The sequence below is a fragment of the Calidris pugnax genome, unplaced genomic scaffold, assembly GCF_001431845.1.
Source record: "Calidris pugnax isolate Ruff unplaced genomic scaffold, ASM143184v1 scaffold44, whole genome shotgun sequence".
Classification (NCBI taxonomy): domain Eukaryota; kingdom Metazoa; phylum Chordata; class Aves; order Charadriiformes; family Scolopacidae; genus Calidris; species Calidris pugnax.
In genome coordinates this window covers 35,792,001-35,818,828 of record NW_015094506.1, presented here as the reverse complement: position 1 = coordinate 35,818,828, position 26,828 = coordinate 35,792,001, and positions in this window count along the sequence as shown.

The following is a 26,828-nucleotide window of genomic DNA, read 5'->3' as shown; positions in this document are numbered from 1 at the left end:
CTAAGGGAACATATTTCCTGAAATTCATGGGGCAGAAATTCTGAAATATAAAATTTTGTGCTTCAGGAAATAAGACAGCCATGAGCTGGCATACTATTAGGTGATTTTTCTGTGTGTGGTTTCTTCTGTTATTCTGTGATATTGCTTGTTCTGCTGACTGCCATTTTGACAACAGGGACTAAACCAGACCATTCTTCGGCTTCAGCAATTCCTTAGTTCTTCGGAGAATCATATGCTTGTCTTAGATGACCTATACCTGACATTGAACCCATCACTAAACTTCCTTGTTACCTCTGGGAGACCCCTGTGGACTTTCCTTGTGATGGTCACATTAGAAATCTTTCTGAAGTAATATGCTCTAACAATACAATTTGCTTTCTCAAAAACATTACTCTAGTGGCTGGACAAACAGTGATTCATTTTTTGCTTTGCTTTTTGAGAGCAATAATGTGCTTCAGTCCTTCATTGAGCAAATTACTCAGTTGTGTGCCTGCCCACTGTCTCTCATTCCTCAGGGAGGAGAGCCTCTGCTTTTGCCACTTTCTACATAAACTAAACAGCTCATGTTCTTTATCTTCCTTTCTTCCTTCTTTTTCGGGGTTTTTTGGGTGTTTTGGTTTTTTGTTGGTTTTTTACTTTGGTTTGGTTTTTTTGTGTGTGTCTTTGTTTCTTTGTTTTTTTTTTTTTTTTTTTTTTACTGGTAGCCGGAGTAAGGAAGTACTTTAGTTCTCTGTGCCTTAATAGATTCAATAATGCTCTACAAGAACTTGGGTCAGGTGGCCTGCAGAGGCCAAGAGCAAATCAACGTTCATTGTCAATAGAGCCTGCCTCTGCAACCCTGAACATTTCTGACTTCAGAAATACTTAATACGTAAACAAAACTCTCTGAGAAGACTCATATTAAAACTAGAGTGGGAAATATGATGAAGTAAGATGTGATTTTTGGAAGGCCGGTGCTGGATCTCAGTCTCCATGTTAATATAGTCAAAAGGAAAGTATAGACAATATTCATTATATGAACATGCAGCCAAGAAATTGTTTGTGTGAACCCAGTTGCTGTCTAAGCGTGTTTCAGAAGTAATTTTTTGGGAAGTTGAAAAAGAACCACCTTCATAGGACCTCTGTCTTTTTTTGGTTTGAATCAATTGATTATTCAATAGGCAGAAGCAATGAGAGGAATGAGAAATCTTTTTAGGCAGAGAAAATTTTCATTGCATAATTTTGTCTTTGAGTGGAGGGAAAATAGAATACTGCAGGGAACAAGAACCTGAATGTGATCCTTAGTGCACTATGAGGAAAGGAGAAGTAATAATGCGGAAGATGTTAGTACAGCAGGGGCATTTTGATAAGTTAATTAAAGATGTTGGGAGGGATGGATTTCTGGCAGTTTTCATACTGACATTTGAAAAAGACTGGCAGAGGGTTTGCCTGAATAGAAGAGTACTACTGGTTGCTCCCTATATGTTATGCAAGTAGCAGAACATCTCTTTCTTCCTTATGTATTTGACTGTGGAATTTTGGAAAGGAGCAAATATCACCATCCAACTTCAGTCTATGTGACTACTTTGATCCTGAAGACACTTGCTGGGAAAAATCTGAAATTTTTTTATGGCTATTGGGCACACAGGAATTAGATGGAAATCCTATAATGTAGTCATGGGCTTCTCTAAGAAATCAAGTAAAGTAATTCTGATGTTCCAATGGCAAATTGAATGCCCTATAAAATAGTTCTAACTCCAATGAGTAACAAAATTTCACTGAAGATTTGGAGGGTGCTGTAAAGCATACGTAACTTTTATATGTGAAAGTTGTCATTGAAATGGATCTAAATTATTTTAGAGGCTGGGATTAAAACATTATATATTCTTCTTAAACTGGAGCAAGTGTCTAAAATCAATGAGAAGATTCAGTAAAGACAAATGGAAATAAGTTTACACATGGGACAGTAATCAAATTCAAGAACAGCGTTAAAATGGATTCATCAAGGCATGTGTAAAGATAAAAGTTAACATAAACTGGGGATAAGTCAGCAATCATAAAAAAGGCACTTCCTGTATTGGCTTGTATCAATAGGATTATCACAGTAAATCAAGCTTGGTGGTACACCTGTATAATAGTGTTGCTTTGACTTTACTTGAAAAAATACCCACATTTTGGGATGCTGTATTTCAAAGAGAACAGAGATCTGCAAGGAATCAAAAGAAGAGCAGGAAGCTTCCTAAAATATTTAAAAACTTGATCCATGAGGGTGAAATAAGAGAGAAAAGCAACGAGATAGTTTGAATACTTTAAAAAATAGGTTGTAAAAAAACCCACAATACAAACAATACAATTTTAGAAGTTATCATAAGTCACAAGCCATTATTATTTGTCAGAAGAGGAGAAGAAAGGGAGTTCTGCCCTCACATGGGAGAACGTGATTAAGTATTAGAGGATGCTTAATAATTATTTCTGGCAGGAGAATCAGTTGCAAGGAAGCTGACTGAAGTGAACTCAGTTGAAATATTCACAGCTAGTCCTGAGACCGTGAAGGAGTATTTGCATCAGTTCTACCATGACTCAGGAGGATAAGCTACTACAGATGACTCACTTAAGTCTCTTCCCACTCTCATAATTCGCAGAAATTCATTCCAGAGTGTTCACTTATTTAAACTTAGATACTAGACTGAAAGTACCAACCTATGCCTCAAGTTGTTCAGAGTGCTGGAAGCTTAAACTCTATCAATTTAAAGTATTTCAAAGGAAGATATCTTTAAGGAACAAACCAATATACATCAAGGTTTTAAAGAGCAGATGGTGATGGTAAAGAATACTGGTTTTTTCTACCCCACTATCTACTAGCCAGATTTTCCCTTCTAATGTAACGCAACATCTGTTTCTAATTCTAAAGCAGACCAGACTATTGTGGAATCACAGCAGATGTATACTGTTTTGGTACAGATTACATCTTACATGATTTATTAAATTTGTATAGTGGCATCTGTGGCACTTTATTATCTAGGAAATAGTAGTAATTAGAAACATCAGAGTTGCACCAAAATGATTTTGAGCTTAATGTGTATAGAAAATCCAAATAAAGGGGTGATAGTCCAAAGTCATTCAGGAAGTTAAGAGAAAATCAAGAAGTAGGGCTAATCTCTTAAATATTAATCCATTATTTTATGGATTCACTGTATAGCATACCAAGTTTGTTCAGTTCTTTCCCACCAAGAGAGGAATCATGGATAACTGACAGGGTCCCATGTATCAGAGACTACTTATAGATGGTTGGTCTCTCTTACTACTCATTAGGCAATATTTTTAAAATATATAGCAATAAAATTGTATTGATAGGGTTAGAACATATCTTAAGCACCAAATGTAGGAATCAGGCATAATTTAGTTCACTTTATCCAGGATCCAACTGGATCTGGATATTCCAGATTCCTATTCGAACTCCTTTTTGAGTGCATTGGATGTACTAAAAGTCTCCAGGCACTAGAGGTTTTGAGTTTGAATCTTCATAGGAATTGTACTTCTGCACTCCTGGAATCTTAACTTTTACAGAGCTGAATAGCTCTTCAACTGTCTTATGACTATACACAGCTAAGAGTTACCTAATACTCATTTGGGGCAGTAGCTAAACACACTCCCAGGAATGTGTTTCAAATACAGTTTTCAAATACAAAATGTTTTCAAAATACACAGGTCATGTCTGTTTTCTTTCAAGACATTCTTGGATAAGTGTGCATTATAAAACTCAGCATTATTAAAACATCACGAATTATTCCTCTGAGAATTCATTCGTGTTCCTCCCAGAAGAGTTCTCTAGACATCCAACTACATTACAGAGCCTTTTTCTACATATCCTCTTGAGGTTGAAAAAAGAAATCAAAATGGGAGGCAACTGCCATGAAGCTGGACAGAGAGAACTGGTGTTAGGGAGCATGATTTAGTATACAAATAGGCAAAGCATTCAGCTACGAGGGAGAGAGAATATGTTTCTGTTGCTTTGCAAAGTCTGTTCATATTACTGAGGTGAAATAATTTTTGGAGATAACATAAATCACCATTAGAAGAATACTGAAAGCTTTTCTCCAACACCCTACTGCTTTATTAGGCTATAGAGGCTTATCCGCTCATGGGCTCTTTTTCTAGGATATAATGGAACCTTTCCAGGCATAGAACCACAGTTTAAAGATTCACTTGTTAGGAAAGTCTTATACAGCTGCAGATATGGTTTTGAATCCTTTCAGATGTAAGCAATATTGGGGTTTTAGTATCTCAGATGGGAAATGAATTACTAGCAATAATATAATCAAACAAAAAAGATGAACTCTCTTCAGTGAAGGAAGTTGGTACCTACATAGAGAAAGTCAGAGTTATGTGTTCTAAATATATAGGGGTATCTTTCTGTATGTCTCTGGTCTCACATTTGAGTTTTCCTTTTCATTAACTGAAGGTGACAGCACACCTACACTGTCAGGTAGACACACATCAGTCAGGTCTTTGTTCAGTGCTTCTTATTTTGACTTCCCTTTGGAGATGCAGCTGGAAAAGTCCTACATGTGGGAGAAGAAGTGTTCAATAATGGTTGTCATCGTTCTCATCGTCAACAAAGTCTTCCAACATTTTGACCTTACCACAGGAGGAGCCTGGGCTGGCCTGCACAACTGAATATCTTTGTTGTCCTTACAAAAGGATCACTGGTGAATGAGAAACATCTATCTAAAAGCAGGTTTGCCACATATATCCCGAATCCAGAATATGCTGTGACTTTCCTGGAGTATTGCCCAGGTTCAGCTCCTTCTCTGCTCCGTGCAGCAAGGCTCACCTGAAAGGTTAAGCTCCAACAAAATCTATAGATTTTTATTTCCTAAGTCCTCTTTAATTTTCTGTTGAACAGAATGTGAAGTTAGGAAATTAAATGTATGTTAAGGGTCTGTGTATTTTCAATACCTAAATGGGAACTTTACAGTCCTTAATTTTCAGGTGCACAACACTTCTATTGCACTGATTCTTTAGAGTTTTTCTTAATAGCTATCAAACATCTGTTCTGTATTAATTCTGTAACACTCTGGAAAATTAAAATATTTCTCCAAAGACTCTGCAAGAAGCAATCCTTTCATTCTATATATTGATAGACTACAATTAATTTTCTACATGAATTTTCAAAAATATTTGAACATGAATGAATAGGAGTCCAGGTAAGTACTGGTCAAAAATAATACTTTTGATGAAAAATATAAATTTTTTCAGCTTTTTATACTTTTAAGGATTCCAGAAGGGATTAGTGCTCTTTTTTACAAAAAATTTTATGTCATTTGCAATATGTGTGAGAAAATGAGTGAAAGATTTGCCTATTAAAAATATTGCATAATGAATAAAATTTGTGGATAGGAATTCCATCCAAATTTAAAAAAAAATGATGGAATTTAAGAACCCATAAACACTGGGTTTAATATTTTAAAAAAATAACCTCTTTCAATACAGTGTGTCAATGAGTTATTTAAGAAGAGTAACACAGTAAATATTTCAAGGAAAAAGTATTCATTAGCTTTAGTGTCAAACTCATGTATGGGAAGGATGGTGTGTATTTGGGTGTAAGAGTCACAATGCAGGAAGAAGGGAATTTGAATATCAAAGCTATTCCTTAGACAAAAGAGTAAATTTATTGTTTTTCTCAGAATATTTTTTTTCATTAAGATAGCAAAAAAGCAGTCTCTTCTCTCAGTGAATGTTTTTATAGTCTCCAAAACTGTTTTTCAGTAGTCAGTCTAGTGAGCATTGACTCTCTTGCTGAAACTGAATTGATAATAACGTAATTCTCCAGTTTAGGCAAACACCCAAGTCCTAGCGTTTCATTACTCTTACTAAACTATAGGTTTGAGATGATAGAAACAAAGTCATCTCCCAAATATAATTTCCTTCTGAACTAATACATAAGTAAGGACTGAGATACTTGTATAACTATATGCACATTTTCAAATACCTAATCATTATTAATGGAATTTACCTCAGAACTGCCCAGGAAAATAATATTTTGAGCAAGTAGAGGATCAGGGAAGCAAATTATTTACCCAATGTTACAAAGGAAGCCAAAGAGGCCTGGAAATGAAAAAACCCTTAAATTTAATCCAGTGTCCTTTCTACAGGTTGCTCTCTTTTCCTTGGAATATTTTTTGGTGTTCAACACACAGTGGAAAAGGGAAGCTCTTGATCTGATAATTGTACACTAGCAATCATAGCTGTTTTTCCTTTTATCCAACCACATCTTCAGCTATAAATGCTTCCAATTTCATACTCTTAAATATTTGTTAGACATTAAGTTTCCATTTTCAACCTTATCAGTTTACAGAATCACATATCTCAAAAGTTCCACCCACCTGACATATTGATGAATTTCTGAGGAACTCAGGTGATCTGTTTGTTTAGATGGTTGCTTTCTTCAAACCTCGCAGTACTCTAGAACACATCAGAGTCAAGGCTTTCAGCCATTCACAGTAGGATGCTGTTGTAAATCTTATCATTTGTCAATCCCTAATCTACTGACATGCTCAATGCAGTAATTTATGAAGGCACGCCTATAACTTTAGACTATGTATAGACAAATATTTGATAAGGAGTTTGTGGATTTCTCTCTGGACTCAAGTTCACAAAAAATTAGGGCAGCCTTTTTAGTGTAATAAAACAAATAAGTAATTTGACTGGTATTGACAATTTTCTCAATGGCGGGAATTCCTGAATCTAGCAAATCATGACATTGCAAAACCCAGCTTGTCACTAGAAACTCAGAAACACAATAACTCTTTTAAATTTTTACATTGAGTCAATTAGCTATTTGAACAACTTGTTGTGTAGTGTTTGCATGTAGTCCCTTTTTACTCAGCACTGGTGAGGCTGCACCTTGAATTCTGTGTCCAGTTTTGGGGCCTTCACTACAAAAATGACATTGAGGTGCTGGAACTTGTCCAAAGAAGGGCAATGAAGCTGATGAGCGGTCTAGAGTAGAAGTCTTATGAGGAGCAGCTGAAGGAACTACTATTGTTTAGCCTGGAGAAAAGGAGGGTGAGGGTTATGGCTTTCTCTAACTACCTGAAAAGAGGTTGTATCAAGGTGGGGGTTGGTCTCTTCTCCCAGGTAACAGGCAATAGGATGAGGGAAAATGTCCTCAGGTTGCACCAGGTGGACTTGGCAGTGCTAGGTTAACGGTCAGATTCAATGATCTTAAAGGTCTTTTCCAACCTCAGTGATTCTATTATTCTGTGATTTTCTTTGTCAATGGATATCTTTTTAAAAGATACGTCCCCATCATTCAGTTGGTATAGTTTTGATGCCAAAAATCACATAGTGCCTTTTCCTGTATGGTGCTTTGCGAAAAACAAGATGCTCGTTGGTTATATCGGTTCTTCTTTTTTTTCGGTTGTGACATCTGTCAGCATGAAATATCTATAAGTCACAGGAATAATCAGAAAATCGAGGCATGGCTGAGTGCCTCATGCTGAGAAGCGACCTTTATAATACTGCCACCTGGATAATAAGTCAATTCAAACTATCACAGCTGAGGTCCCAATCCAACTAATCTGTCATTCTTTCTGGTCTATTATATTCTTACATTCTGATAAAGTGTCAAGTCAATATTGTGCAGATGCACCTGCTCAGAATGAAGCCTTGTTTGGAGACAAACTGACCTCCGTTAGTGTGGCGGAAGATCTGATCCAAAGGTGACTGTATACAAACTTTCCAGCCTTCTCTAATCATTACAAAACTCTTGGCTCGGCCAACTAGCCATTTAGAATAGTTTTCTTTGGCTAAGGACACCAGAGAGGACTGTCAGGCTGCAGTGCCTTCTCACCATATTTTCACCTGCTACCTGGCATAGCTCCTTCCTTGTGCTTTGAAAGAGAAAGATATACAGAAAACCAGAGTTGTGTCTCTCAGTCATGAAATATGTTACTTCTGAGAGGTAAAGTCTAGTTATAGACTGGAATTAACAAAGCTGAAGATCTGAAATCCCAATAGCTGTGTACCTGTGAGGAAGATAACCTGCTGTCTTCTCTGTATTATTGTCATTTTCTACATTCACTTCTCCATTCCTTAAATGGGAAAAAAAGAAGTGCATTTTGTGATAAAAACAGGAACAGAGTAGTGAAAAGGAGTTTATAAACAAAAGACTACATTAGAATTGCTTTATAAAATCTCATGAACCCTTTGGTAAAAATAGATGTTATAATTTTTTCAGTGGCTATTTCAATTCCCAATGCTGGCACATTTTTAATCTGAAATAGCTGTGCTGAAGAAAGGAATCATAATTAGTTAACATGAAATGAAGTGTCTTACTTTTGAATAATTGTATACCACAAGCAATTGTAGATTACACAAAACTACATGTTCAGCTTGATAAAAAGATGACCAGGAGAGAAATATTGAATGGAGTAATTTGTTAGAGCAATAAGTATCAAGGTGCCAGACAACTCCTAGAAATAAATAATTGTCTAGGAGAGGGTTTAGAGCTCTAGACACCACTTTAGGCCATTTACCCATGTCATTGTTAATGGCCAGGAAATTCAAAGCTGAGATGTCCTTACTACTATTTAATTTTTTTTTTTTTTTTGAGTTTTTGTCCTTTCCTTGACAGAAGACTGTTAGAATTAAGGACAAATTGAGGAATTAAGACAAAGATTGAATTAAAGTAGAATTAGAAAAAAGTAGAACTAGGGACAAAAATTGGATGGGGGGCTGAGCAAACTGATCTAGTTGAAGATGTCCCTGCTCATTGCAGGGGCTTGAACTAAATGACCTTTAAAGGTGCCTTCCAACACAAACTGTTCTATGATTCTATGACAAATATAAGGAGAAGTTTGCTATCACTTACAGTGTCAAGGAAAGGACCTATAGAGATGTGGACATAGTAGGAATTTTTTAATAAGATTTCTCTCTTGTTATTACAGAGTCAGGGTCACTCTCACCCACTCAGTGGGGAAATCCTGATTTCTAATAGCCATGTAGGTGGTTGCAACATTTTAAGCACTGTAATTAAGCCTTAAAAACCATATGATTACTTAAATCAACATATATTGAGAATATATTAATACTGAAATGCTATTATACACCCATAAACCCAAGGAAGTCTTCTTAATGCAAAACTTGAAAGTCTGGTATCCACTGATGTTTCATACTGTTCTTCCATCCATAAAACTCCATGGGGAGATCGAAGGTTTCTTAGTGTGGACAGGATCTGAGCTGTGATTCATTGGATTACTTTCATTAGGTTTGTAACTTGTCCATTGTTTTACAGTGCAAAATAACGTACATATATTCTGTTTCTATATTACTGTAAAAGTCCAGGCCATGAAAGGGAAAACTCTGAAGCTATCTTTGTGATTTGGGACATCTTCATAACTCCCTTTGGCTAAGAGGTATGTAAAGGCTGCCAAAGTTACTATTCTCCACATATTAACTAGATATCAGTCCACCTACTTACACCTTTAATCCACTGTCTAGAATCTGACCACAGAGAAGTTCATCGGTTGTGTATCAGGCTCCGGACTTGTCCTACAAAAACTGTAAATTTTTATCTTATCCTTTTAAAATGATGTGATTTAAGTATGGAGAACATGAAAATGGGCAGGGAGAGAATGAATGCATCACCCACTGAAATAACAAGAAGAACCTGGTGCTCCACAGTAGGCAAGAGGAACATTTTGTGATTTGATACAAAATTTTATTTCCCTGTGGTCCTGTAGCCACTTAAAAGAGTGGCCACATAAAATTCACTGGAGGTACACAATGTGAACTGAGACTGAAATGGTTCATGCTATTTGAGACCAAATTCACTTAAGACTTCTCTACTTAGCACCTGTATGGTGCTAAACTACATGACACCCCCCCTGGAACTGACTCTGATGTAGACGTATCCAAAATAAATTGACAGTACAGTCAGCTTTGGATTATTTGTAGATAGGCAATTTATTTGTAAATAAAAAGGGCCAAAAAAAAATTTGCTGGCAGGACTTATTAGCTCAGACGCTGTGCTGTACTACGGTGCCTTCACCATTTCCCAGTCTCAGTGGGCTCTACACAATCCCATAGGGCTGTGGTTGAGTTAATCAATCTTCTTAGTATTTGTGGAATTGAGATGGTGTTGCTGAGATATCTATGTCAATTTGGGATAATCTGTGCAGGTTGGAAAACAGTAATAGTTGTATTATATGTGTCTTCCATTTTCCAGGCTATCTTCATCATGAATAAGAGAGAGACGATTATGGTTCAGTTGCCAGTGCTGGCCAGCCCCAAAGCAGAACAGATCTCAAAGGCTTCTCAAAATTAGGGGAAGTATCTGGATGTTTAGCTCAGTGTGACTTGTGCATAGCTGTGGTGAGCGGCTGGAAATGGTTAGTTTAAAGCCAGAGTAGACACAAGTGTCCCATATCCCAATCACAAATTGGCAGTATATCTATTTCCTATGTTACATTTTCTATTTTCATAATACAAAACCTTGTCCTTTAAATGTTCGTACCCAAGACAAGGCCAGAAAAATACAGTGGCAGGGGACACAGAAGAGAAAAGATTATTTTATGATGAGCTGTGAAGAAAAATCTTCTTCCCTTAATGGTTCTCAAGGAACATGTTTACCTCAATGGAAAGGTTTGTTGCTTTTATCTGGTGGTGGGAATAACTAAGATAAATTCATCATGACCTCGGAAGAGTCATAGTTAAGAAAAATATATTATTCTTACAGAGTCACTATTATAGAATTATTGTATTATAGACTATAATAATTATTACAAAATCTGAATATTATATAATTGGAATACCTTCACAAGCACTATCTTTGAAGGCACCCATTATCATCCCTGTTTTTCAAACAGGTAATGGAACTCTATCCAAATTGAAGTAGATCAGTCAAAAGCCTCAAGTAAGATAAATTTAATCCAGACCTCAGAACCAGGTTATCTAAACTGCAGGTGTCTTCACCAATGGAAGAAATTGGAGTTAGACACTGGGGGATAGTTAGAGCTCTTCACCCTGCTGGCAGCTACTCCAGCTTTCATTAAAGTAGCAGTGTTTTTACAAGGACATATATAAGAATATCCTCATCAACAAAACTATTTCTCATTTATCCTAGATCACTGTATCTGAAATATGGACTCAATTTTTCTACATGGTTGTGTCCGAAAAAAAGGAGGGCCTTGACCTGTTGTGGAAGTGGTTAAATGGTGCTAATGGGGTATACTGGTAAAAAAAGGGTATGTGAGAAAAGCCAGGTCCTGTGAGCATGCAACTTGTTTTTCTAAGAAACGTTTGTGCTTAAGCATTCACAAATTGCCTAGAAATGTTCTATCATTAAAGAAAGAAATCTGCTGCTGTAAAAAGCCTTATTCTGAGTTTTATCATGCATTACTTCTCTCCATATGCTAGGCTGGAAGAAAGTGTGGAACAACTAGCTTATAGTTACTTGCATAAAAGAATTTATTACCATGCCCTTTTTTGGTTCCATTGAAAATATTAGCATTTTTAAACTATCTCATGAAGCTTTAAAGGGAGTCTCACTCAGAAACTTCAAAATGAAAACCACATGAATATGGTTACTGTTTCTTATTATGTATGATTTACAAAGCATGAGGTTGTTTCTTAAAAAACCCACAGTTTGCATAATCAATAATTTACCTCTAAATCTAAGCATATAAATAAGCTACCAAACCATAATATTCAACTACTGCTGTGCTACCATTATAACTTGCCTTGAAAAGATCATGTGCCTCTGGTGGTTAGTTATCTATTAAAAGACAAAATTATTCTCATAGAGAAAGAAAGAGAAAACTGAAAAGAATCTATCAACACTTTCTTCAGGTTATAGTGAGATGAGCAGCTGCTGGAATAATACAAACAGTATTTTCATAGGACTTTTTGGAAAAAAAAATCATTAAAAAATGTCAGCATTTCTTTACAACTATCTGAAATTTAAATGTTGAATTTTTAGGAAAAAAAAAAAACGAACCAATTAAACCCAATAAACTTACACACATTTTTTGCTTCTTGTTTCTTTGAAAAACACAGAGGGAGGGAATCAACTGAAATGAAAATTTCCATACAAGGTAAAGAAGGACATTTTCTGATTAACACAATTTTGACAGAACATTTTCCAATCATCTCTATTTATGTGGAAGATTAGCTCATTTCATTGCTATTGTTCTGTGCAATCCTCCATGGAAATTCAACCAGAGACATGGATAGGTGATGTTATTGGGATCAGTAATGTAGCTGCCAAAATGATTTTCTCACTTATTAAAGCAAAACGTTGTCTATAATTGGCATTTAGTCTTCTGCTTATGCATTACACAGATGTGCCACAGGATAGTAAAGGTGCTTGTAAATATGGTGTTTGAGTCATTTGAAACATATCTCAAAAATGAAAGCTTTCCAGTAGTGTATGTTATTTAGCCAAAGCCAACTGTCTTTAGGTCCCATGCTTAAGGTGCTTTCATCATTTCTTTCACAATTTTGTACCCCAAATATTTTAACAGAAAGGTATTTCATAAGAAGTCATGAATGTAATATTTAACCACCAGTTCCTGGATATATAATGGAAAGCAATATAAATATGTCTTGCTCATTCAAATTCATAAACAGTGTAGAATTATTTACCTCCATCTGTGCTCCCTCTACTACTAAACACAATAGGTACAAGCCCTTCTTCCCTCCTTCACTGTCAAACTGACTGTGACTATATCAGTCTCTTCTGGCATCTCCAAACATTTGTTCATTATTCTCAATGATTGAAATAAAGAATTTCTACCATTAACTGCTGGATAGTATCCTGTGCATTCCATTTTCCTATTCATGTACGGTAATGGAATAGCTGCAGCTTTTATGATAAGAGAAAACTAAACAATTTTGGAGTGACAGCCATGCATGCAGGACACTGTTTAATACCAGGACACAAAAAGGCAATTTGCTCACTTTTTAAATTGATCTTGACATTTATAGCACACATATTATCCATAAATAGGGAAATAATTGAATACTCCAGGTAAGTGGGTTAATGTGTTTTCATGAATATGGATGATCATATTTTGCTTATTCTTTCACAGTCTTCATAGCTTGTGTTGAATGTCTTTTGATTGCAGGGTCGCATTTTCCTACACTCCATTAGAAATCTATAAATCATTTGCTGGAAGAGACTTTCTCTGCCTCTATACGCCAATATACTGTCAGTGGTAGAGCTGAGACCAGACGTTTCAAATGAAAGTACAATAAGGTCTCCAGCAGAGGACAATTATGGAAGAACTGCACAAAGGGAATTGTCATCATTACAGGTTAGCTTTGAAGCCCGTTGAATTTATACTGCTTTCAAAATACTTTTTGTATTTTATTTGTTTAACAGTTATTATTGTAACACAGGGTGTTTTTATAATCTAAGCAAATGTCTAGACCTTTAGAGAATATTATTAACCTCATAACACCTTACAGCTGGCTTTGTAATGTATGCCTATTAGTAACAGAATTTAATGGTCCATTAGAATGACAGGGATCACCAGGACCCCATAGCATCACAGATACATCCACTCCTCTGTGCACAAGCCTTCTTGACATCTTGTGCAGGGGAAATGATAGAAAAAGATGATGCCATTTGGGCTTTGGTTTATGCATTGATACTAATCATTTTTCAGTTAAAGGGAACACTTTACTTTTTTTCCAAAAGCCTTTTTGAGTAAGCTTGACAAGGAGTCACTGAAGTTGGAAATAATAACCTCTCTTATTTTCACAGGTTTTACACAATTTGATGTAATTCTGCAGGGGGAGGTGAAACAAACACCTTTATATCCGTGTTTCCAACTTTTCCCAGTAGAAACCAGAGGAAGAAAATGGTACCAGCTACAATGGATCTTCATTTTAGGACAGCAGATGAATGGAATTTGCTGTGAAGGTACTACTGGGTATCTGTGTACACGTCTTCATTTGCAACCACCCATTCCAGTTGGAGACTGTGATCAGTGCCACAAAAGGGCTATAAGAACTTAAATGGGTGGTAGATGCTAATAAAATATTTTTAAATATAGACTCTTTTTTTTTTTTAAGGAAATAATAATATAAAGTATTAACTGTTTTTCTTTCAGCTACTAAATCCAGATTATCTGGTGCTTGGTCCAGTGATTGTAGGAGCTATGGGGAAGGGGCTTTGAAATCTTTGGCAAGTGATATGCTGTGTGTGTGTCTGTACACATATGCTGGTAAAAGAAAGTCTCTGTGAGTTTTTGCACCAAACAGTTCACTTCAGAAGCAGCCTTGCAAGTCTTAATGGGATTCACAAGGGACAAGAATGGGATGCCCAGCACTGACAGGAACAGTCATTAAAACATGCATCTGTGAGTTTATAGAAATCACACCTTTGAACAAGACATGCAGCAGAGACCTCTGAGCATTTTATCCACTGCTGAAGGTTAGCCTCCAAACACAGACTTATGTTAATTGTGATGTGAGTCAGGCTTACAAAACTTCCAGCCATGATCTCCTCCCCCAGAATTTGGGTCCTTATTCTATGACTGATAAATGATATATTTCTTTTTCTTTCTTTCAACTGAATTACTAGGTTTTGTTTACTTTTTTGCCCTATACCACGTGCTGTATGTGTATGATGCCGCCTTACCATGGAAAGACAAGAGTCGTCTTGCATTTAAGAGCTTATCAACAAAAAAGGCTTCTGCTGAAACATTCTTTGCAATGGGCTTATAATACCTAACTCAGGCACACTAGCAAAGAAACAGGGGGTCTTTTCTATCCTTATGTTTCTTATTAAAAGAATAGCAACAAAACAATTGCTCGAAGTGTCTTTGGCACAGCAGCAATTACAAACGTTGATGAAGTTCTTGTTCTTGTTAAATCTTCTTGTTAAGAACTGTATGTGCACCTAGTAACAAACGTTTGCCATCCTAATTTATTTTTGTAACCTAAACGTGAATGATTGAAAAAAGGAAGCCATATGAGGAAACTAAGACACAAAGAGCCAGTGCTGTTAAAGTACAGTCTGTCAGTGGCAAAAATTACAATTTATTTGCATCTGTATTTACTTGTTAATGAGATTTGGGATTATTTTTCCTCAACTTTAGACCTTGAAAAATTAGTTATCTAGATCAAAGCAGTGTTTCCTGTGTGTCTGTTATAGTTAGACAAATAAGCTAGACAAATAAGCACCTCTGGAGAGAGAGTCATCTGGCCTATTTTGGACATCTGTCCACTACACACTGTTTTCTGTAGAAGGAGTCCAGGGTTACAAGATTAGACTTAAATTTGGCTTAGATTTGTGAAAAATGAGTCCCACTTCTAATTACTACTCATATCCTTGAAAATGTGACTTTCCCAGATTTTGTGAAATTGAAGCAGCTCACTGTCCAATGTTGCCACCATTACAGAAACTTTCCTCTAGGTACACTCATAGACTACAGCACACCAAGGATGAAGCTGTCTGACTACTAATTAGTTTCATAATATGGATTTTGTAGCCAGTACACTGGCTTCTATTCTGTTTAGTGTGTTTCAACCATGACAGCTTCCATTTCAATCACAATTTCAAGTTAGACTATGCCTGTGTCCATACAACAAGAAGCCATCTTGAGGACAGGATCAAAGTTGCATTTGTTTCCCACCTGCATTATCTATCTGCAAAGTAGACTGCAGGGCTGGCTTTGAGCTGACCCAGCTGGATTATCCTAGGGAGAAAACTGGAGATAAATCAGGAGCTCTAGAGCACACAGGAAAGCAATTTTCTTTCCTGTACAGAGATAGATTTGGAACAGCTGTGGAGACTGCTGCCACAGATCTGCACAGAGGAGATGGCCATAAGGCTGTGCAGAAACACTCCTGATGTTCTCCCTGCAAATGCACCAATTCTACCTGCCACAAAGGCAGAAGGGATTTACAGTTGACAGATTTCAGGCTGATTGCAAGCTGCCTGTAAACGTAAGATGTGTGGTCTGGAGGGCTCCCCTGATTGTCCAGTCTCTATACAGCTCAGACATGGTTAGTATTTAATCTTTTTCATCCTTTCTTCTTTACTTCATATATCATAACATCTCTGGGAATGAAATTACTTTGCTCTTCTTTTTCACTGGAAAAGATCAGAAGGTTATCAAGATTTATGCATTTGACTTGAGTCACTTTGGGACACCTACACATGGCTGAAACTCCTACAAAAAGAGAATAGAATCAGACAGTTTCATGCTTAGCCTTGTCACATATTGCTTCTAAACCTTAGCCTAAGGGTGAGGGGAATATAAAAAGTATGTGTCAGGACATGGTTCTGAATCCGGAGTTAGAAGTCCACAAATCTCCAGGGTGGCTGCATTTGGGATTGTGATTTGAGCCTTTCTTAACATAGCAGAGCCAAAGAGCCTAATGGAGGTGAGCTACTTTTTGGTTTGCTATCAGATAAACTTGTCTGCATCAGGTGAGAAAATAGAGCTGACCTCTGCCTGTTCATCTCATAATGACATGAGAGTGCCTGTCTTCACCAAGCACTCTCATCCTGGGATAGTTAACACTCCTGAGGAGCCCTGAGAAAGGAATTCACAGCTCTTTTAACAATGAAGACAAACCTGGAAGCTGGTATACAAGTATGTTCTCCCGTCAGAACTCTAAGAGCACTTCAGAACACACTTCATGACTAACGTGGTAACAAGAGCCTCCTCACTGTCATTTTGCATCAACGAGGGTGGATGTAGACAAGTGACAAGCACCTTTTGTAAACTACATCAGCCTGTTGATCAACAGCTCTCCCAGCAAAACTCTTCAGGGAGAAGCTTTAATTGGTACTGTCACAAAATATGTCTTGCTGCCTTTCTCGTTCAATAAAGGTGCAAAAAGCACTAAAAGCTTTAGAGAAGCAGAAAGCCACATCATCAAGAACATGGCATTATAGAAAGCTGTAAATGCAAAATAAATCAGCCACATTCAATGCAAAACAGAGTATTTAATGCAGTGTTTTGATTTTCCTGTTTTGGGGACACTAAATAGAGCTGTTTATAGCTGCCACTGCTTTAACTACCTACCCTATCCCGTTTTTTCTTCACCCCATGTATAAGCAGTATTTTCCCTCCTGTGGCATTTTCCTTCAGTTCCAAGTCAAAGGCCAAAGACATTTCAAAACATTGTATATTCAATTACATTTTTAATTTCAATGAACTTTGGCTAAAGAATGTGATTGCTGATATCTCTTGTTGATGAAAGATCAGCAAAGAATCCCTGGATTTTATAGATGTGCTTGCATCCAGGTCATTGCTTGAAAGTCTTTGAAAATATTGATTATTTAGAATGTCCAAAGTCACTGAAACTCAAGGTGATCTGGTGCACTAAAGATGCAGGTCAATAAACTTCAGAATGCTTGAGGACAGCACTTTGTGTACCTCCCGTTTGAAAAATTCCTCTCCTATTTTTTAATGTCTCCATAGGCCAGAAGGCAATTTGCTTTCTAGAAGTCTGTTAAGAAGAATGATAAAAAGACTTATGTTATTTGAAAGGAATGGTGTGTGCTGAAGTGTTAAACACACTTTATCAAAAAAAAATAAATACATGTACTCATTTGTTGTCTGATTTCAAAGCTCAGTACAGAAGACGCTAGAGGAATTTTGTATGAATTATCCTATTGTTTTGTGTCATATTCTGTAAATTCCATTACCATGATTTCCTTCTGTGTTCCCTGAGATTATCTAAGACACATCCACACTCAGAGTGAAGAAATGGCACCCATTTGATCATCCTTGCAGCCACCTACGTTCACTTACACTGTTCAACCTCCATGGTAGCTTTAGGCAGGAACTTTCTATTGAAATCTTATTCAAGATATTCTGCTTTTAAAAACATAATTTTTCATGGGAAGTGTCTGCTTAATGATACCTTGGGTTTGTGGTTTTTGTTTTATCTTTCCCAGTACAAACCCAGAGGCTAGTTTTTAATTTCTATTTTAATAAAAAAGTTAAAAAACAACACCAAAAACATACATACCTTTTACTTTGGGAGGTGGAGGTGGGGTGGATGAGTAGCCAAAAAGCAGAATTATTCTACAGGGAAAAAAAAGTAATATGACTGGCAGTGTTACTTACTCTCGCTCAGTAAATGTGCTTTGGAATCTATCCTGACAAGAACATCCTATCAAGCAACCAGGCAGCATCATCTATCAACAGAGGAGAGTGTAACTCAGACTATTCTGAATCTAATTCACAACTTCTTATACTTTTCAGCACTTCAGATACATACCTGATGGCTTAGGGTTTCAAAAGTGACCCTGTCTATGTGTTTTTCTGTGTTGTCCAGTTAAATCTAGACATGTACACGGAACACTTTCACGGTCACAATGGCAGCCCATGTGCCATCTATATAGCAGTAACACCCCAGGACCATAAAGATGATTGGGTGTTCCGTGGGGGCTGGTGTACACAGAAAGCAGGGTCCCTTTTAGAAAGGCTGCTACAGAGGTTAATCATTATGTGTTCTGGATTCAGCCAAGTGCAGTCAAGGCTACACTTACCTGTGATATAGCAGTGAACTGGTCTTTAAGAAAGAGCTTTCTGCTAATATGATAGCTTGCAATAGTTCCTGGTATATTAGTACATGTATTGAAAAATAAATCCCAAGTTCATTATTTTTGTCCCTAAAATATACAAGGTGTTTTTTCTGTTTAAATGACATTACAATGAACCTCTTATCAACTTACTCTTTCTTAGACTTGTAGCAAAAAGAGCTGGATGAATGGACGTGACAAAGACTGCCTTTGAAACAGCTTATTTTTACATGGAGTATGCAATTAATAAATGAAAAGAGTGAACATTTTGATTTTGCTAATAAAAGTGGAACTGAAACTCCATTTTTTGTTACATGGATAATGATGAAAACTGTATAGAAGGAATGTTTATTATTGATTTTTGATCCAATCATATATGTACCTACAATCTTACACCTGAAGGAACATCTGCTTAATTAAATACCCTGGCTCCTGACTGAATATCATCCATATGATGTAAATAGGATCCCAAATTGCTTTAATCCAGAATAGCAATATTCAAAATTCTGTTTCTAGCTCTCAGAGAACACAAAACTAGACAGAATGTTTAGTTCATTCTTGGGTTTCCTGATCTAATATGATGTTTTGAAGTTAAAAAGTTCCCTGGTGCCAACTGAGAAAACTAGCTTTCAGCGATTCATGAAACATCTTTTAACCTGCCCTGATTCCAATGAGCAATCTGCTGAAAATAGCTCAGACACAGCTTTTGTGGAATGGTAATTTGGATGCTTTCACTTCTGAATTGGAAAACCAGACTACTGATGCATCCCCAAGGAATACACATCTGTGTCTGAAGCTGAAACGTGCTATAGGTTGTCATTCTTACTCAGTTTAAATAAGGCTGAATTGTAATAGGTAAAATTGACCCTGGGGTAATGTCTTTGCAGGCAAGGGCAATGAATTTGCCCCTCAGTTCCTGGCTGTGGGAAATGTGGCTAGCAATTCAGCATATTTCATAATAATTACAGGCACATAAAGTAAACAATTGCTTTGACCTAAATGCCTAACCAAAGCAGAATACACTTAAAAGGATGACTTGATCTGTCTCGACTAGGCAGAAAAGGAAAAGAATTCTGAACATTCATAATCCCCTCGCTTTGTGATTCCATTAGGGAATTAATCTATTAGCTAAATAATTAAGTGTTTTGTGTGCCAAATCCTGCATAAGTTATGACAGCAAATAGGCCAGTAAACCACTTATGCTCTTAGTTGCACTGGTATAGTTGTAGCAATAGATTGGTGTCCTGGAGTTGCACACTGTGGCATGTGTGGGACAGAGTCTGTGCTTTCACAGGCTGTACAGTGACAGAAACACTGCCCATTGGCAAAGATTTCCACTACTGTAAGCAGGAGCAGAAATAAAACATTCATTTGAATACTAATGCTTGTGCACAGTGCAAGGACGAAAAAACCCCAAACCAGCTAACAACCAAAAAAACCCAACCCCAAACAGCCCAGAATGTTTTATCTAGCCTGGGTGCCAGAAAAGGCAAAGTTATCGCTTGCCTTGGGCAACAGCATGTAGAAAAGTGTCAGCCCCACATTATTTGTGCTGTGGGGGTTCTGCTGCTGGAGAGGAAAGGAATATGGGTGAAGGGGATTAAACTGTTTCTTAAATAGTTGCTATTGTCTTCCTCATGACTACCTATTGCATTGCATTGAGCTTGGAATACCAGCTCAGCAGGGCTGGCCCCTTCTCTCTCTGATCTTTTTCTGCTCCATACCTCTACTGCACCTTCTCCCCCCACCCCACCCCAGCCCCAGAAGGAGTAACCTAATGACCTGACCTCTCCTCACAGGGAAAATTCTATTTCACAACACTCCTGAGAATGACTGAGCTACCCATCCCTGAGGAGTTCCAAACTACAGTGTTGTTGAAGTTACATTTGTTCACAGGATGACCTAGAAACCCCTGAAAGAAGTTGTTAGAGCTGAATAGCCAAATAATTTTTAAAAGGCAACAAAAAACTTTCAAACACTAATTTTAAACTAAAGATTGAATCACTTTTACATTTTATATATAATGTCAAAATTGCCTAGGAATTTTACCAGCTAAGAAACCTAACAGATCCTAAGTACTTTGACACTCATCCTAATTACGATGTAATGATTAAAACAGTTTAAGAATACTTCAGAGTGTCTATTTAACACTTTGCTGATGTAGCAAAACATTGTAAGGCCTGAAAATAAGTAAACTTATTCCAGACTGCTCAACTTTTCCTTTCATCATGTCTTGAAAACAACACAGCAAAGTACAGTGGAGTAATTCTAGATGCCAATAAAATAGTGCTTCATTGTTCTTCATGGAAATTAGTGATGCATAATAATGTATGCCATTACTGCTAGTGAAAGCCATAGGAGAAATCATTATTGAATTTTAATGAACAAGTTAACTGCTTGGGATTGTCAGACACGTAATTATTGGAGAAAAATTAATTCTGGCATTCTGTATTTACTATTTCAAATATTGTAATATTTCACTGAAAGGGCAATCTGAAATAATTCCTCTAAAAAACCCCAAAGGACATACTAGGAAAGACTTTAGATATGCAGGATATTTGATTATAATAGTATGGATGTGATCAAAAGATAAATATTCACCTTCTTACATCTGCAGCTCTTCTAACTTAACATGAGCAAATACAGGTGGATTCTGCAGGGGGATTTCTTCACACCACTTCTTATTGCTCCGAAAGTGCTGTTATCTGTAAGGAACTCTGATTTTATTGTCACTACAACCCTTTGCAGGCTAAATTCCATCCCAGGCTTTCCTTGTATGCACACTTCTGTTAATTCAAGGATATATTAATAGTTTGCCCAATTCCAAAGCAGAAATATACGTGTTTAGAGTAAACTCCAGCTTGCAATGAAGCCAGCAGGGGGTAAGAGCAGCCGGCTTGGGGCCAGACTAGGAAGAAGAGGCAGTGGCATGGGGCGGTAAAATGGCCCACGGCCCAGGTGCCAGCTCCACCAGTGCCAGAGCCCTGCAGTGCAGCTCCTCTGACTGAGGAGGAAGGCTTTGCCCAGATGCTCTGCACTGACTCATCTTATACCGTTACTGTAGAAACACAAAACCACAATTTTATCTCAGGAGCCTGATACCATCATTGCTGCAAAGGTGACTGACTCCACACACACTACTGAGACCTCAAGAAGAGGTCTCCAAGACTGGGCCCATCATGTTTCTGCTAAAAAGGAACACTTTCATCCCTATAGCTGTTTCCTTCTGGTTTGCCATAACAGTGCTGTGTTTGTGGTCTTCTTAGCCTAAAGGTCTTCAATGTGACCATAGCCTTTTAGCACACTCTCAGCTCCTGTTGGCTGCTTTTCTTGCATTTCTGTATGAACACCACAATACAGCTGATAGCCTGGGGTTTGAATAAGTAGAAAATGCAAAGCCATGAAGGAAGACAATTCTACCCTCTCTTTATTGTCAGGCACCTTAGCCAAAATTAAGCACTGCTGGAGAATGTGGGATAGGATGGCATTCCGCAAACAAGAGAAAAGAATTTGGCTCATGAAGGCGTCTTTCCTTGTAGTGGATGGGTCTTTGGATGGATTCTGGTCATCTGGTGGGCTGTGGAGCTTCAAACTTCATTACAAATAAATAAAATGCTGTATTCTGGAAAAATCCAGTTTGTGTTTGAATTGAATTGCTGGTGTCATGCTGTTTTTAAATGTTTCACCTGCCTTATTTTAAATTTGAGAAGAGCAACTGAAAATTAAACAAGTTTGTTTCATGGGAAATCCATCACAAATAGCAGATGTGACTAGAAGAAATGAGGTTTCTAAAGCACCAAGAAGAGAAAAGTCTCTCTCCTTCAATGTAATTTTTTGGGTTAGGTTATGGTCTCAGTTTCAGATCAGAATATGTTAAGTACATCCTTTAAAGTAACATATATTTCTGTGAAGGCAATATCAATACCCTAATAAGGTCCTGTGTAGCGATAAAAGTGGTCATTAGTGCTCATTAATTTTGTTGCACCTGTATTACTGAACTCTGGGTTTTGATCTGGTGATCTGTGTGACTGTAAAGAGTTAACAGGAAAATGTAGATTTATACATAGCATGAAAGTGGTGATCCAGATGTAAGAAGACAATGTTATCCTTTGTTACAGAAACTGCCATCTCATTACTTTATTCCCACGTATTTCTGGTGACATATCAGTAATTGGATGCATAAGCTGTCAGACACCAGTGTTCCCAAGCTCCTTTTCAACTTGGTTTTTCATAGAATGTCAAGCTCTTTTTTCTCTGTTTTAATAAAATATGGTGTTATATACAACACCATTTCATTGCATTCAGTGTCATGCTAATATTACTCACTGAATCTGTACTGAAATGAGTAAAGCCGCCTTCTGATTTTGAAGGAATAATGAGCTCAGCTTATATTCTTCTAAGTGCCAAATAACAATATTCAGATGTTTATAATTTGGAAATACTAGTAAAATAGACTTGGAAATAACAAAATTGTAAACCACCCCTGAAAATCCCATAACATTTTCCTATTCAATAAGGTATCAATTAAAGCAAATAATTTCTAAAACAATTGTTTGAGTTCTTGTGCTGTGCCACTGCATACGAGTAAAACAATGCTTTCTTTAGAAATTAGGTAAGAATTAAGGCCTTTTGAAAGAAAAGCTGATTGTGTTTTCAAACTATGGAGATCCTTCACATTGTATTGCTCTCAGGGTATTTACAGCTGATGTTAAGTGACCTCAACTTTTTGCTTATTCATTTCTCTTGAAGTTTGTTTTGCAACATGAATAATCAAATGTGAAAAGTGATAGCCTCAGGAAGAGATTCTCATTTCAGTGTAAAACACTATCAGTGTTTTTCTAGCAGCTTATAAATTGTCAGTTTGGTAAATAAGGGTACACTGGTGAATTTGGAGCATTACTTGCAAGCTTTGATTCACTGATCACTCCAAATATTCTTTGGAGAAGTCTTGCCCATGCTGTCCCAGTGTAGGGAATAGAAGCTGTAATTCACTACAGGTCACACAATGTCGTTAAATCATTATTGTGTTTGGACTAATCCTTGTGCTTGTCTAACTCATAACTTCCAAAAAACTAGCTACATTCTAAATCCCCTTGTTTAACATACTCAGAAATTTATCACAATTTTCTTTAGCCTTTATAAGTAAGAGCAGACGAGCATTTCTGTGGAAAACTTGCAGAAGTTTGACATAAATCAAACAATATCCCTTTTTTTTTCTTGGTCTCAATGAAATTCACTCAAGACATTTCAGCTTTAAAAAGAAACCGTGTTTCTGCTCATAGAAATCTTGTACATTGGACAGAATATTTTTCCTGAACTGAGACATCAGGGATAGATATTGCCATCCCATATCATTGTTTGCAATTTAGGAATACACAGAAAAGGGAGGTTGTGGGAGACGAAGTTATCAGGCCCCTCAATATTCCTTAAATCCTCACCAATAGGTGGGTCAGGATTCTATCTGCCTGAAGAACACTTCAGAATATCTTGTCTTCCAACATGAGTTTCAAATGAGTAGTTTCTTTTTAATTTGTTTTAAAAGTGTGAAGAAAATATAAGAGACCCTTATCAGCTTCGAGCTTTGATGGATGATGTTACCCGAAGGAACTTCACCCAGCTAAGACAGTGGATGAGAAATATCAATTACACATTCTTCCCTCTGAAAAAATGCTGTCCAACCTTTACTTTGAGGAAAAAGGAAGCTTAAAGTGCTGTTCCAGCAGTTGCAATACTGTCTTACTTTGCAACAGCTCCCAGACCAAAGTGAACTAACTATGGGTATCAGTGGTTTGGAGCCCTTGAGTATGAATTCCTTTATTTAACTTTACAATAAGTAATGTGGGAGTAGCAGCTACTTGCAGCTTTCTCAATCCTCACCAAAAAGGAGCCTCTTCAGAGCAAGAATACAGGCATATCCCCATAGCTGTGTGTGTGACAGCCCTCTTGTTCCTCAGCCAGCAGCCCACTGAGTACCTATCAGCATGCCCATTTGGCTAAAAACCAGTATTATACACTAAGGAAAGAATTGCTCTTGTTCTTTTTTCTGGTTAATATCAACTTTAGTAGGACTAAAAAGAGACGTAGAGGTGAAATGGTCTAAAAGCATATTAGCAATGTCATTTGCCATTATTGTGATGGAATAGTTATTTATTTATTGCTGAGGCTTTGGCTAAAGCTCAGCAAATTGTATAGCAAAAACCATACTTTTAGGGCCAATAATTCATTGCAATACACAGTTTCAGCTATAAGAAAACACCAAGGTCTCAACTGTAGCATTATCCTCATCTCTCACAGCTGAAAGTAATCACTATACGAGAGCTTGTAACTGTGGTGAATCTAACCAATTAATTTCACACCATCATTGCTCTTTTACGCAACTGTTAAGTTTTCACCTTTTTGTCACAAATAATCTTCCAGCTGTTCAAAAAGCATTTACTTCTCTTCTGCTAATGCCCTCCCCCTGCCAGCCTCAGCAATCCAGTTTGACAGCTCTATTTTTATAACAGGGTGCAATTTTAAACATACCCCTCATTCTTCTTTGTGTATTATTTACTAACCACACATCACTGACAGAAAAAAAAAAATAGAAAGGATTTTCTTCTCTGCTAGAAAATTTGTGGCTTTCAGTGCTGATTCAGCAAATTGCCTCTCATCATTTCACATGTGAGCAGATTACTGAAGAATTCTTCCTTTATTAAATCTAAAGATTAGAGTGTTCATTAAATCAGGCATGAAACTCCCATTCAAATGCTGAAATACTGGCATTGTTGAATGGAGCCTGTGGGTTTGGCCAACACTCCTTTATGGGTTTGCTTAACCCTAATCATTGAAGTCATGTGTAAAACCACAAAAGTATCTTGGGTTAGAAGCTGTCCTAGTTTTTCTGAATGTCAGTCCTCTTACGATATAGCAATACATAACACAAAGAAGTTCTGGATTCTCTTATTGTCAAAGAAATCAGCTGTTCAGGCAGAAAGCTAGATGATTTGCAAAGTCTCTCCTACATACCTTCAGGAGAGAGGCAGCGGTAAGAATGCTTCTCTCTTACCCTTTCCCACCTTTGACCCTCCAACCTCAGTTTAAATTTAGATACAGGGATATTTTTAAGGAGAACTATTAAATCTTCCCTGTTTGCTTCCAGTAGAGACTAATGCAGAGGTGAGCTATGGAATGGGAACTGCAGCCTGTATCTATTTTTTTTCATCTGATAAATGCAGGGACAAAGGGGAGAGAGATCATTTCCCTCTGTCCTCCTACCTCAGCCTAGTACCCCCTCACAACCAAGGCCTGCCCTGTCCTCCCTCTTTCATTCTTCTTTGCCATAAGGTATCCAAAAGGGAGATGCAGAGCAATGTTTGTCCTCTTTCAGGTGGTTTTATTAGGGGAAACTTGGCTTTGTGTGATGCAGAGTAGCGGAAGGCAACGGTTGCACACAAGTGACCTGGAACACCAATGCAGCAGCTATGATACTTCTAGTGTGATTGCCTGTAGAAAATTGGTCAGTGACCTACTGAAGAGTTTTGTAAGGGATGCTATCAAAACTCTACGCACCTGGGTCACTGCTGATTGACTGAAAGATAGGATGGAGAAGGAGATAAAATTAAATACTAGACTGCACAAATCTGTACAGAACTCTGCAGCATCCACAAGCTGATTGTCGCCTGCCAGACAACCTATGCCGTAGGCTGGCATCCCAGCTCCTTCATGGTGCTCTCTCTGCCTTTCCTTCCTAGACTGACTTTGCCCCAGGGGATCATCATCACCACTAAAAGAAAGAAAAAAAGATAAAACCAAAGTATCTCAAATGAATGTCACTGGTTTGCAGTCGCCCTGATTCCCTCAAGTTGTTGAAGGAAACAAGGGTCCTGCTGAGTCAGTCTTGCATGCAAATGTGGTACTCTTGACACAGAAAAGTTTGAGAATTAGTATCTTCAGTTATTTCAGACTCTGGAAAAAGAATATTTTTTTTAAAACTTATCTCTTATTGTCAACATGGACCCTTTAACAAGCAGCCTAATTCAGTCTTGTAACATGTATTGTATAGTTCCCACCGGCATCACTACAGCATTTGAAAAGGAAGACACATTCTTCTCAGACTCACTGGAAAAGGAATAACAAAATATTTATGATTCTGAAGCTTTTTCTTACAATTCAAATTCTGTTGAGAAGATGTTCAAACATGTACCTGAGGAGAGAATTTGCCCTGCTGAGTTTTAATGTTTCCAGGCTGACTTAGAACTCGCAAAATAATGCCTTCCATTGCAAAGCAAAATGCTTTTATAAAGGTATTTAT